This window comes from Hevea brasiliensis, chromosome 5 (assembly GCF_030052815.1).
Source record: "Hevea brasiliensis isolate MT/VB/25A 57/8 chromosome 5, ASM3005281v1, whole genome shotgun sequence".
Lineage (NCBI taxonomy): Eukaryota > Viridiplantae > Streptophyta > Magnoliopsida > Malpighiales > Euphorbiaceae > Hevea > Hevea brasiliensis.
Window position 1 is genome coordinate 21123388 of NC_079497.1, and position 13224 is coordinate 21136611.

Sequence of the window (13224 nt, forward strand, 5' to 3'; positions counted from 1 at the left end):
GTTGATTTAGGCTATTATATTTATTATTTATTTTTATTTTTATTTTACTGGTTGTATCTCTTTTCTTTTCTCTCAGGTGCCTGATTTGGTATATGACCAGAACAAAACCAGAAGAAATTTTGGACTGTGATCCAGAAATAGACAGAACTCTGAAAGCCATCAGGAGGGAAAGGAAACATCAAGAGCACGGTCAAGGAGATCCTGAAATCCCAACCATGGCTGATAATAATAACAGACCAAGACTCTTAAGAGATTGCGGAGCTCCATCTGTCCAAGGATTTCAGCCTAGTGTCACTAGACCCACAGTGGTAGCCAACAACTTTGAATTAAAACCAGTATGGCTCTAAATGATTCAACAAACCCAGTTTGCAGGTTCACCAACAGAGGACCCATACTACCACCTCCAGTGCTTTCTTGCCCTATGTGATACATTCAAGATGAATGGAGTGTCTGATCAAGCAATAAGACTTAGAGCATTCCCATTCTCCCTTCGAGACAGAGCAAGGAAGTGGTTACTTTCTCAACCGGCTGGAACATTCACTACCTGGGAAAACCTCTCTCAAGCTTTTCTAGCAAGGTATTTCCCACCTGCAAAGACTTTCAAAGCTGAGGCTTGAGCTCAACACCTTCAGACAAAAGGAAGGAGAATCACTCTATGATGCATGGGAAAGATATAAAGACCTGCAGAGGGAATGTCCACACCATGGCATAGAAGATTGGCTATTGGTGCAAAATTTCTATAATGGATTACTACCCTCTACACGGAGCACAATTGATTCAGCTGCAGAGGGTGATCTAATGGAGAAAACCAAGCCACAAGCACTTGAACTTCTAGAAAGGGTTGCATACCATAATTATGAGTGGTCGAATGAAAGAGGAAATGCAAGAAGAACTGCAGGGGTCCTGGAAGTAGATGCCCTAAGCATGATAAATGCCCAGTTTGATAAGCTCATAAAGAAACTTGAAAGAATGCAAGCCAACGTAGTTGGTACAAATAGTCAACATGAGGGCAGTTGTGAAGGAGGATACATGAATTCAGAATACAACAATCTCAACGAACCTACAAAACATATGAATTATGTGAATAATAGAGGAAACTTCAACCAGAGGTAGCCAAACAATCCGTATTCAAATACTTACAACCCTGGATGAAGAAACCACCCAAATTTCTTACGGTCCAATCAGTAAAACCAGCCAATAAACAAGCAACAAGGGTACAAACCTCCAGCACCCCCTGGATTTCAGAACAGAGGTCAAAACTTTACACAGCCATCACTACCTCTCCAACCTCAACAACTTAAACCGAAAATGACCATGGAAACCATGATGGAAGGATTTCTAGCAGCTCAACAACAACAAACTGAATTGATTAAACAGCTGACTTCCAGAATGGACCAACTTGCTACCCATAACAAGATGCTAGAGAATCAAATTGCTCAGCAAGCAAGTTCTTCAAGTAAGCCTGCTGGCAAACTGCCCAGTGAACCAGAAATGAACCCAAGGGAGCATTGTAAGGCAGTTGCACTGAGGAGCGGGAGAACTCTAGTACAACCAGAGGTAGAATCGACAGAGGAAACCATAGAAAAATCTAAAGACCAAGCAGAGAAAAAGGAGGAAGAAGCTAAGAAAGATTAGGAAGAGGAAGCAAGAAAAACAAGGAAATCACCAGAATCATACTAGCCTCCCCTACCTTTTCCTCAGAGATTTCAGAAAGCCAAATTGGACAAGCAGTTTGGAAAGTTTTTGGAAGTTTTATAAAAACTTTACATTAACATCCCCTTTACCGAAGCACTTTCTCAGATGCCGTCTTATGCCAAATTTCTTAAAGAAATTTTTTCAAAGAAAAGGAAGCTAGAAGACTATGGAACAGTAGCTCTAATAGAGGAATGCAGTGCCATTCTGCAAAATAAACTGCCTCCAAAGTTAAAAGATCCAGAAAGCTTCTTCATACCCTGTATCATTGGTAATAAGAAAATAGACAAGGCCCTTTGCGATCTTGGGGCAAGCGTCAGTCTAATGCCTTTATCAATATGTAAAAAACTGGGGATCGGGGAATTGAAACCCACAACAATCTCATTGCAATTGGCTGATCAATCCGTTAAATATCCTGTAGGGATACTTGAGAACATCCCTATCAAAGTTGGCAAATTCTTCATTCCAGTGGACTTTGTTGTCCTTGAGATGGAAGAAGATGTCCAAATTCCCATCATCTTGGGAAGACCATTCTTGGCAACTGCCGGAGCCATCATATACGTCAAAAATGGACAATTAACCCTCAAGGTAGGAGAAGAAGAAGTGGAGTTCAACTTGTTCGACACAATGAAACACAAATTTGAACCTGATGAATGCTTCAAGGTTGACATAATTAACGAACAAGTTAAAAAGGAATTTCATAAGACACATCCTAAAGATCCTCTTGAAGCATGTATTGTGCGCAGCCACACAGTGGATGATAAAAATACTGAAATAGCAGCATGTGCACAATAGTTGGTCGCTCCTCCACCCCTACCTTTAGCTAAGGCTTCCGAGATAGAAAAGTTTAAGGAAGAACAAACCAAAGGTCAGCTCCAGGAAAACTCCAAACAGGTAGAGCTTAAACCTCTCCCGTCTTCACTAAGGTACACATTCCTGGACTCAAAGTCTAATTATCCTGTTATAATCAATGCTAGCCTATCTAAGTTAGAAGAGAAAAAGTTGTTAAGAGAACTTAGGATCCATAGCAAAGCATTAGGGTATAAAATAGAAAACCTGAAGGGGATCAACCCTTCGATTTGCATGCATAGGATACCCATGGAAGAAAACAATAAACCCACAATCGAACATCAAAGAAGACTTAACCTAAACATGAAAGAAGTAATCAAGAAAGAAATTTTAAAACTATTAGATGCAGGTCTCATATACCAAATTTCTGATAGTAAATGGGTTAGTCCAGTACATGTAGTTCCTAAGAAAGGTGGGACAATTATTATCCAAAATGCAAGCAATGAACTAATTTCTACTAGAGTAGTCACTGGTTAGCGAATGTGCATAGATTATAGGAAATTGAATAGTGCCACCAGAAAAGATCATTTCCCTCTTTTTTTCATCGACCAAATGTTAGAAAGGTTAGCAAAACACTCTTATTTCTGTTATCTAGATGGGTACTTGGGATTCTTTCAAATTCCTATTCACCCAGAAGACCAAGAAAAGACAACGTTCACTTGTCCCTATGGAACATTTGCATATAGAAGAATGCCTTTCGGTCTTTGTAATGCCCCTGCTACCTTTCAAAGATGCATGATGGCTATCTTTTTTGATTATATTGAAGATATTATGGAAGTTTTTATGGATGATTTTTCTGTCTATGGAACTACTTTTGATGATTGCCTAGATAATTTATCTAAGGTGTTGCAAAGATGTGAAGAATCAAACCTGGTTCTAAATTGGGAAAAATGCCACTTTATGATAAGGGAAAGCATAGTTCTAGGACATTTGATATCAGAAAGAGGAATTGAAGTTGATAAGGCAAAAATTGAGATCATTGAAATATGCAACCCCCAACATCAGTCAAGGGAATGCGAAGCTTTTTGGGTCATGCAGGATTCTACAGAAGATTCATCAAAGACTTTTCCAAAATAGCTAAGCCACTTACTAACTTGTTAAATCAAGATGTTTCCTTTGATTTTAATGAAAATTGCCTTGTCTCCTTTAACAGAATCAAAGAGGCCCTGATATCAGCACCAATAATGCAGCCACCGAATTAGGAGCTACCATTCGAGGTTATGTGCAATGCGAGCGATTTTGCAGTTGGAGCAGTGCTGGGGCAAAGAAAAGATAAAAAGCGCCGTGCAATTTATTATGCTAGCAAGACACTCGATGATGCACAAATCAATTATACTACCACAGAGAAGGAATTCCTAGCAGTGGTATTTGCAATGGACAAATTCAGATCTTACCTCATCGGGTCAAAAGTCATTGTATTCAAAGATCATGCTGCAGTCCGATACCTTATGAACAAAAAGGAAGCAAAACCAAGGCTGATTCGATTGATACTACTCCTGCAAGAATTTGATCTTGAAATAAAGGACAAAAAGGGATCTGAAAATGTAGTAGCTGACCACCTTTCTAGACTAAAATTGGAATACATGGAAGATTTCGAAGATTTGCCAATTGACGATTCATTTCCTGATGAGCAATTACTTGCATTCTCCAAAGCTCCATGGTACGCTGACTTTGTTAATTTTCTTGTATGCAGGGTACTACCTCCAAACATGACTTATCAGCAAAGGAAGAAATTCCTACATGATGTCAGATATTACTTATGGGAAGAACCACTACTGTACAAGAGATGTAATGATGGGCTGATAAGAAGGTGCATACCAGAGGAAGATATATAAAGTATCATTTATCACTGCCATTCATCACTATATGGAGGATATTTAGGCACTTCAAAGACCGCAGCCAAGATTTTACAAGCAGGGTTTTACTGGCCACATTTATTTAAGGATGTAAGATCCTTTGTGCTAGCTTGTGATCAATGCCAAAGAACAGGTAACAGTTCAAGAAGGAATGAAATGTCACAGCATGGTATACTTGAGATAGAATTATTTGATGTATGGGGAATAGACTTCATGGGACAATGTCCCTCTTCCCATGGAAACAAGTATATTCTGGTTGGAGTTGATTGTGTCAAAATGGGTAGAAGCTATTGCAATACCAACCAATGATGCTAGAGTGATCACTAAGTTCCTTAAGAAGAACATCTTCACAAGATTTGGCACACCACGAGCGATAATCAGTGATGGAGGAAACCACTTCTGCAACCAACAATTTGAAACACTACTGAAAAAGTATGGAGTGACTCACAAGGTGGCCACACCTTATCATGCTCAAACCAGCGGTCAAGTAGAAATATCAAACAGGGAACAGAAACAAATTCTGGAGAAAACTGTAAACAGATCTAGGAAGGACTGGTGCATGAAGCTAGATGATGCACTATGGGCATACCACACTGCATATAAAACTCCAATTGGCACAACACCCTTCCGACTGGTTTATGGAAAATCATGCCATCTCCCTGTTGAACTTGAGCATAAAGCCTACTGGGCAATTTAGGTACTAAACTTTGACCTCAAAGTTGCTGGTGAAAAAGGCTCTTACAACTAAATGAGTCGGAAGAAATCCGACAAGATGCATACGAAAATGCCAAAATCTTTAAAGATAAAACCAAAAGATGGCATGATAAGCGCATGGCAAGGAAAGAGATAAAAGAAGGAGATATTGTCCTCTTATTCAACTCTAGATTGAAACTCTTTCCAGGGAAGCTGAAATCAAGATGGTTAAGACCTTTCAAGGTCACCTAAGTCTTCCCACATGGAGCAGTAGAGATATGGAGAGAAACCTCAGGTGCATTCAAGGTCAATGGGCAGAGCCTTAAGCCTTACTTTCAGGGAGAACCCATAGAAACGGGAGTAAATCGCACTCTCAATCCTCCTACTAACAGACCATAAACAAGCAAAGTCCAGCTAAAGACTATAAACAAGCGCTTTTTGGGAGGCAACCCAAAATTTCTGAACTTTTCTTCTTTTCTTTTTCTTCAATTTTGAATTTTTGTATCGTACTCATTAGCATTTCATTTTGTAGGATTTTTTTTTTTTTGAAAAGGAGAATAAAGATCAAGAGAGGAAAGGAATCACTAAGTCAAAACCACAAAAGGGAAAATTGAACAAAACCAGGGAAGTAACTCTATTGTTAATCTTTGCATCCACTTCATGTGATAAAATTTTTCATTTGCCAAAGATTTGAAAAATCAGAAAATTACACGGGTCGTGTACTAGTTTTACACACACCATGTAACTTTCTAGAAGTCTATAAATTTCATGCAATTTCAACTCTTCAAAAACAGAAAATTACACTGGTCCATAGCCCGATTTATACGAACCGTGTAAAGTCTCTAGAAGAATAACTAAGAGACAAAAGGTTACACGGGGCTCTTTGAATTTTACATGGGCCATGTAACATATCTAGTAAAGTAATCAGAGAGACAGGAAGTTACACGAGTCCCATAGCTGATTTACATGGGCCTTGTACTACGACAGATTTCAAAAATTTCAGGCAGAAATTTACACGGCCCTATATGTCGGGACCCGTGTAGTGATACATGACCTGTGTATCTCGTCGTAGACACAACTCCTAGGGCGCGAAACACATGAAATGAAGAGTCCTAACGGCTCTTTAAATACACCCCTAGCATTAAAACCCTTCATAAACACAAAACCTTTCTTCTACTCCCTTCCTAGCCTATAAAAACCTCTCAAATCTCATCTCCCTTCACCAAAATCATACTCTTCTCCTTCCCAAAAACACACCCATGGCTCCTACGAAGAGATCTGCAAGGAGGATCGGTTCTTCATCAAGACAAAGAGGAGAATCCTCACCTTCTCCACCCTAGCCTCCAACCCAACACCCAAGAACGAGGGTAGCCACTTCCCAACCATCTTAACAATCCCCTCTTCCACCGCAACCACAGCCACAACACACTCCATAACCCGAAATCTCTATTCCTTGGGGATTTCTAGATGATGCCCACAAAGCAATGTGCACCCGACTTCATGCCCGAAAAATATCCTCCACCAAATACATAGATTTTCCGCTTTTAGAGCAAATTGGATTGCAAGAAGAAATCAATGGGCTACTTGACAGCATTGGGTGGACAAGGTTCACCCAACTCTAATTTTTGGCTTACAAAGACACAACGCTGGAATTTTTGGGTAGCTTCAACGCCAACTTATGGCCCACCAACAGGGAAGACAGGGGCAGAATTGAGTTTCGCCTACTTGGCATAGACCGGGTAATGAATATGGATGAGTTCAATGCCATCTTCGGCTTTGACAGTACCGGCCACCAAGAAATCCCAAGGAACCGCATGCTGTACAACAACATCAACTTTTGGGATTCCATTGCACCGAACACAGAGCCCTACAACTCCAGCAAATCCAAGTCAACAGGCATCACTAGTCTAGCATTGCGATACATGCATCGCTTCGCCGCCCGCACCATCATGGGCCATGGCGATAGCCTTGGCGTTGTCAATGTCAGTGAGCTATTTTTCCTATATATTGCATGGTCACCGGGCAGTGGTGCAGCACTGGCTTTTTCCTGTGCAACCATCTCTGATGCCTTTGCCATCAGCCTACCGGGCACATAGTGCTTGGAGGCCTTATGACCACCATTGCCCTCCACTTCAGCTTTGTTCCAGGACATCACAAACTGTGCTTTGTTACCGGAAACTCGAGAATTGATCAAACTATCTGCATATCCATGGGGATATGTAAGAAGGTGGGCAATAAATGCTACTTGGTGGATGCCAAAGGAAACACAATCCCTTGGAGAGACGAGGCAAGGGAGGGACCCAGTGAAACTTCACAGCCTCAAGAAGAAGGGCAAGGGCGAATGTTTGAAGAGTCCCCTGTCCGAGTGCCTCCATACACACCACCACCGACAGATCCGGTCCTTGCATACTTATAGCGCATGGAGACCACAATATATGACAGGATGCGAGCTATTGAGGACAGCCTCCAGGAAGCACACAACAAGCTGGACATTCTAATGGACAAACTAGATGAGGAGGAAGAGGAGCAAGGATCACCAGCATCACCATCATCATCATCAGAGGCCTTTTAGAGAAAGGACTATAAGATAGGATCTTTATTGTAATATCTTACATGCTCTAGTCCTAACTTAAAACCATAGGTAGCTTTTATTTGCTTTATGTTCAAAAATTTTCCATGCTTAATAAATATTATACTTCCTTAAAATTTTTGTACGCTTGATCTGATCTTGCAAATTATATTGACATTGAGGACAATGTCTGATTTGAGTTTGGGAGGGATACATTTGCACTTGCATATCACTACATGCACATCATTGCATTGTTTAAATTCAGCTACATTATTCTTGTGTATCAAAATTTTTGAGAATTTTTGGATTGTAAATTGTGAAACTTAGCACTATAACCAAATTTTTTGTAAGCTAATAATTGGACTCCACGGGATAGAGGAATGAACGTATCTAGATAGGCAAAAAGGGATTCTAACATGTTGTTTGTAAAGAAACTAATCTCTTTTTATAACTATTAATTTATCACATTAAACTTGTAAAATTAGGAGAACGATTTTTGAAATACAAGCAAACCTAAAAACTACCTCACTAGCACTAGAACATATCTCTTAGACCTATCAAGGCGAAATCCTAGCATATGCTTGATGAAGAAATGATTAAGGCATTCTTTGATACAGCCTTACTAAGCCTTAACCACCCCTAAATTAAAATCTATATCCCTTGTAGCCAACTTGAAGCCTATGTTGATCCCTTAAAATTTATTGCTTACCCATGTTATTCACCTAGCCCCTAACCTAAACAACTACCATACCCTTTTGAGAAAGCAAAATGCATAAAGAAAATGAAGAGAGGATGTGGAACTCAAGAAAGAATGCGAGTGTGTAATTAAAGCCAAAGAAAAATTTGCCTTTCCAACCCAGCAAAAGCAATGAGTTTGGGGGAGAGGACAAAAAGGACAAAGAAAAGAAGTCCCAAGATAAGTGTTACGGAAACATGCTTGACAATATAAAAAGCCAAAAGCCTTTCCTCTCCACACAAAATATGTAGAAACGAACTCAGTATACCTGGATTTTATACATACATGCTATCCTCATATTTGTATTCCCTAAAAACCTTTTATTGGCAACCAAGTTTATCCCTCTAGCCCCATTACAACCCTTTTAAAGACCTTTTGATCTTTTAAAAAAGCACCTGCTACATTAGTGGAGATAGAAAATTGAGATATGCCTATGGAGTTAGAATTGAAATACTTTATCTCAATTACTTATAAAAGAGGTAGATTTGGAGAAGTTATTGTTTCTTAATTCTATCCCAATAAAACATGTTGTTTGTGGCTTATTAATGGTCTTGTATAGAGGAATAATTAGTCGAAACACCATGAAAAGAGGTGAAGTTCCAAATAGGCAGCTGTTAGAACCCTTATGCCTTGAAAGAGGGGAGTTGGTATGAAGGTTGGAGGAGTTCAATTCTATGCTTATTAAATTGATGGTTGTATTCCTAAGTATCCCCTAAAATGTGCTTTAAAACAGAGTTTTGTTTTGCTTGAGGACAAGCAAAAGTTTGAGTTTGGGGGTATTTGATACACTAGAATTGTATAGATGTTTTTAAGCACAAATGTATTCTAAATGATAGCATTTAGACAAGTATTTTCATGCATAGTAGTTGATTTCATTAGTTTTCATAAATTCTATTGCCAAGCCCTTAATTCCATGTTTTCTGCATTATTTCAGGTGTTTGGGTGAAGCCCCAAAGGATGGGAGTGCAAAGGAAAGCTTGGAGAGGTAAAAAAATAAAGAATTGCTGCTGATACAAAGTACACGGGTCGTGTAAACCAAGCCCCAGACCCGTGTAACTCTCTGCCAGAAGAAAGCTAAGAGAATCGATGAGAAACACAAGTACACAAGTCATGTAAGTAGACCCGTGTAATCTGCAGGGACCCGTGTAAGTCTCTGCCGAGCGCAAGCTTGAAGACTTATGGGAACAACAGTACACGGCCCGTGTAATCAGGCCCGTGTAATTGGCACAGACCCGTGTAACTTTCTGTGCCAAAATAAGACCATACGATTCTCCTCCAGCAAGTTACACGGCCCTGCTTTGTGAGACCCATGTAGTGACACACGGGTTGTGTACTATGCTACAACCTGTTTTTTGACTCGAATTTCCCTCCTGTTTTCTGATTCGAACGAGACTCCTAAAGCCTTTTGGACTCAAAATGACCTAACCCTAGAGCAACCAATATATATAGAAAATAAAACATCAGGAAAGAGGTCGGCCACTGTCGTCGGGACTGCTACTGAAGGTTGCTGTTGTCAAACTCAACATCAGGACCAAAAGAAGTTTTCCAGCTGAAGCTCCACAAGATCAAAGCTGCAAACTCTCTTTGGTTCCTTCGTTTCATCTCCTTAGATAGATTTTTATTATTTATTTCTTTTGCATAACTCTCTTTTTATTGTTTTTACTTTTTATCATGACATTTGTTGAACTCACCATGAGTGAGTAGTTTTCTTATTCTGAATTTGGTAGAGTAGCTCTTGTAATTATTATTATGAATGAACACTGAGTTTTATTTATTAGATTTGAGATTCGTTTCTTGATTTAATTTCTTGCGATCTTCATGCATGCTATGTGTTGGTACCCACTAAGTCATGATTGTAGATGTTAATTGAATGACTAAAAGGTGAAGATTAACATTAGAAAATCAAGATCTTGAACCTAGGAATTCTGACCTAGACATAGGTTGATACCTTTGTGGAACCTAAAAATTGGTTAAAGGTTTTAAAGGATTTTAATTAATTTGATCACCACGAAAGTAGGGTTTGAGTTAATTAGAATACACCCTAGATGCCTTGAGAAAGGATTTAGGATAACTTAGGACTAATTTGCATCAAGGGAAATGATTCTCAATCCAGTAAATAAACAAGATGACATCCCTAGTAAAATTCAAGTGTGAAATCTTAATTCCAGAATTGTTTCAAATAAATCATTTCGTTTTAAGTTTACCATTTTAGTGTTTAAAGTTAATAAACTTCATTCTCTAAGTATTCGATAGCATAGATAGTCAAGATTTCTGTGTAGATTGGTACTTACTAAATAAAATTCCTCGTGGGAACGATACTCTACTTATCACTTTATTACTTGTTAGCGATACGTGCACTTGCGGTGATTGCAAAATAGCAAAACAGATCTCATAAATAATTGTGAATGATATGATAAAAGAGAATATGATATAGAAATGTGTGAAATGAATATGGACATATTAACAGGTGATTAGTAAAAACCCGTCAGATGCTAATAAAACAGGGGAGGCTCTGCCCAGGTCTCCACAGAAATAAGTTGTAAAAACAAAAAAAAAAAATTTACACATAGAATACATATTTTAAATGACATCAAAAGTTTACAATAGATATGATAAAAAAAGATAGGGTGCTCTAGCACCGAATGTAGCACTTCTTGCTCAACTATACAGTAGACGGGTAAGGGGCGTCACATTTAGTGGTATTAGAGCCGAGGTTTAGGCGATCCTAGACCTAGATTGTTTGAAATAGATAGAGTGCATCACATGCATGGGCCTTTAAATCGAGTCGAGGTGACACTAATGCAGATCTGTTCTTTGTCTGTTTTATATGATCGATGGCATCTGATCCTTCAGAGCATAGACCTCCAGAACTGATAGAGGAGGAGGTAGAGAGTCACGCACCTGTACCTGCTCCTAGTTGGGGGCAAAGTAGTAGAAGAGCAAAATCATCTCGAAGTGTTATGAGTAGGGCATAGCAGGCCTTCTATGAACAGATAACACAGCTACTTCGTCAGGTCACCGGAGCCATTCCTCAGCCACAGCCATAGCCACCTCCACCTCCATAGCCACAGCCACAGCCACAGCCACCACCACCACCACCACCACTACATGTATAACCACCTCCACCCTATACACAGATCTCCACTAGAGAGACTACAAAAGTATGAGGTAGTTGACTTCAGGGGTAAAAGGGATAATGATCCAGCCGCAGCAGAGTATTAGCTGAAGAGGACAGAGAGGGTATTGCAGCAGTTACACTGCACCCTAGAGCAGCAGTTGGAGTGTGCTCTGTCACTGCTATAGGAGGATGCATATAGATGGTGGGTGATAGTATCTAGAGTGGCACAACCTGCATAAATCACCTGGGAGTTCTTTCTAGCTAAATTCAGAAAGAAATACATCAGTCATGTGTACTTGGAGGCCAGAAGGAGAGAATTCCAGGCACTGAGATAGAGGTAGCTTACAGTCTCCGAATATGAGCGAAAATTCATGAGACTCAGTGGATATGCATTGGAGTTGATACCCATAGAAGCTAATAAGTGTAGAAGGTTTAAAGACGGACTGAATGACAACATCAGGCTGATAGTGACACCTCACCACTTCATTGATTTCTCTCTATTGGTAGCATCAGCCCTTGATGTAGAGAGAGTCAGAAATGAAGAGCAGTCCAGAAAGGATAGGCAACGCAAGAGGGGTTCTGGGTCTAGTCAGTTCGGTTCAGAAGACACGGGTAATAAGAGACCCAAGGAGTCTCAGGGTCTGACTCAGGGTTGGGGCAAGAAGCAAAAGTCTCAGTTTGCTCCAAGGAGAGGAGGAGGACAGTCTAGTGCATCAGTGGGTAGTTTACCTGGTGCAGCTACATAGGGATCAGCCCCACCACCTGCTTATGTAAATTATGGTAGACCCCACAGAGGAGAGTGCAGATTGTTGACGAGTGGATGTTTCAGATATGGGTCTACGGATCACTTCCTGAAGGATTGTCCACAGAGGAACACTAGTGCTCCCACTGTTCCACCCCAAATGGAGAGGTCTGCCCCAAAAGCACAGAGGGGCAGGAGTCCTGCGAAGCCTAATATAACTAGTAAATCAAAGAGGCCTATTGCAGAAACAATGCAGAGGTAGGAGACTAGGGTAGCACCTTGTGATTATGCCATGAGAGCTCGAGATGAGCTAGAGCTAGCTGATGTCATTAGAGATACATTTTGCCTTTATGATCTGCTAGTATGTGCATTGATTTATTCGGGTTCCACACATTCATATGCGTGTATCACACCACCAATTGATAAAAGGGTATAAGTAGAGGAGTTAGAGGAGGACATATAAGTCATAAACCCTTTAGGCCATAGTGTCATGATGAAAAAGGTCTACAAGAGTTGTCCTCTGAGGATACAAGGTTATGAGTTCCCAACTGATTTGATTAAGCTACCATTCCATGAGTTCGATGTGATATTGGATATGGACTGGTTATCACGTCATCAGGCGATGGTAGATTATCGGTTAAAGAGGATGTCACTACAGACAGCAGTTGGGGATGAGATTACAGTTGTGGGTGAAGGAACGGGTTATCTTTCTACCATCATATCAGCCATAGCAGCCAAGAGATTGATAAGAAAGGCCTGTGAGGCTTTCTTAGCACATGTGGTTGACACTAGAAAGACTATCCCAAGCATAGAGAAGATCCCCATAGTATGTGCATTTCCGAATGTGTTTCCAGAAGAGTTGCCGGGTTTGCCACCTAATAGAGAAGTGGAGTTTGCTATAGAGGTTATGCCAGTTGCTGCACCGATGTCTATTATCCATCTAAGATGGCACCTACTGAACTGAGAGAG

At 40.1% G+C, this 13224-nt stretch overlaps 1 non-coding gene across 1 annotated transcript; it reads right to left on the reverse strand.

Moving 5' to 3' along the window:
• Nucleotides 1–603: 603 nt before the first annotated feature.
• On the reverse strand, nt 604–710 carry LOC131180375 (small nucleolar RNA R71). The gene has a single exon (XR_009149151.1). It is a non-coding gene; the product is annotated as a small nucleolar RNA R71 (small nucleolar RNA).
• Nucleotides 711–13224: the final 12514 nt, after the last annotated feature.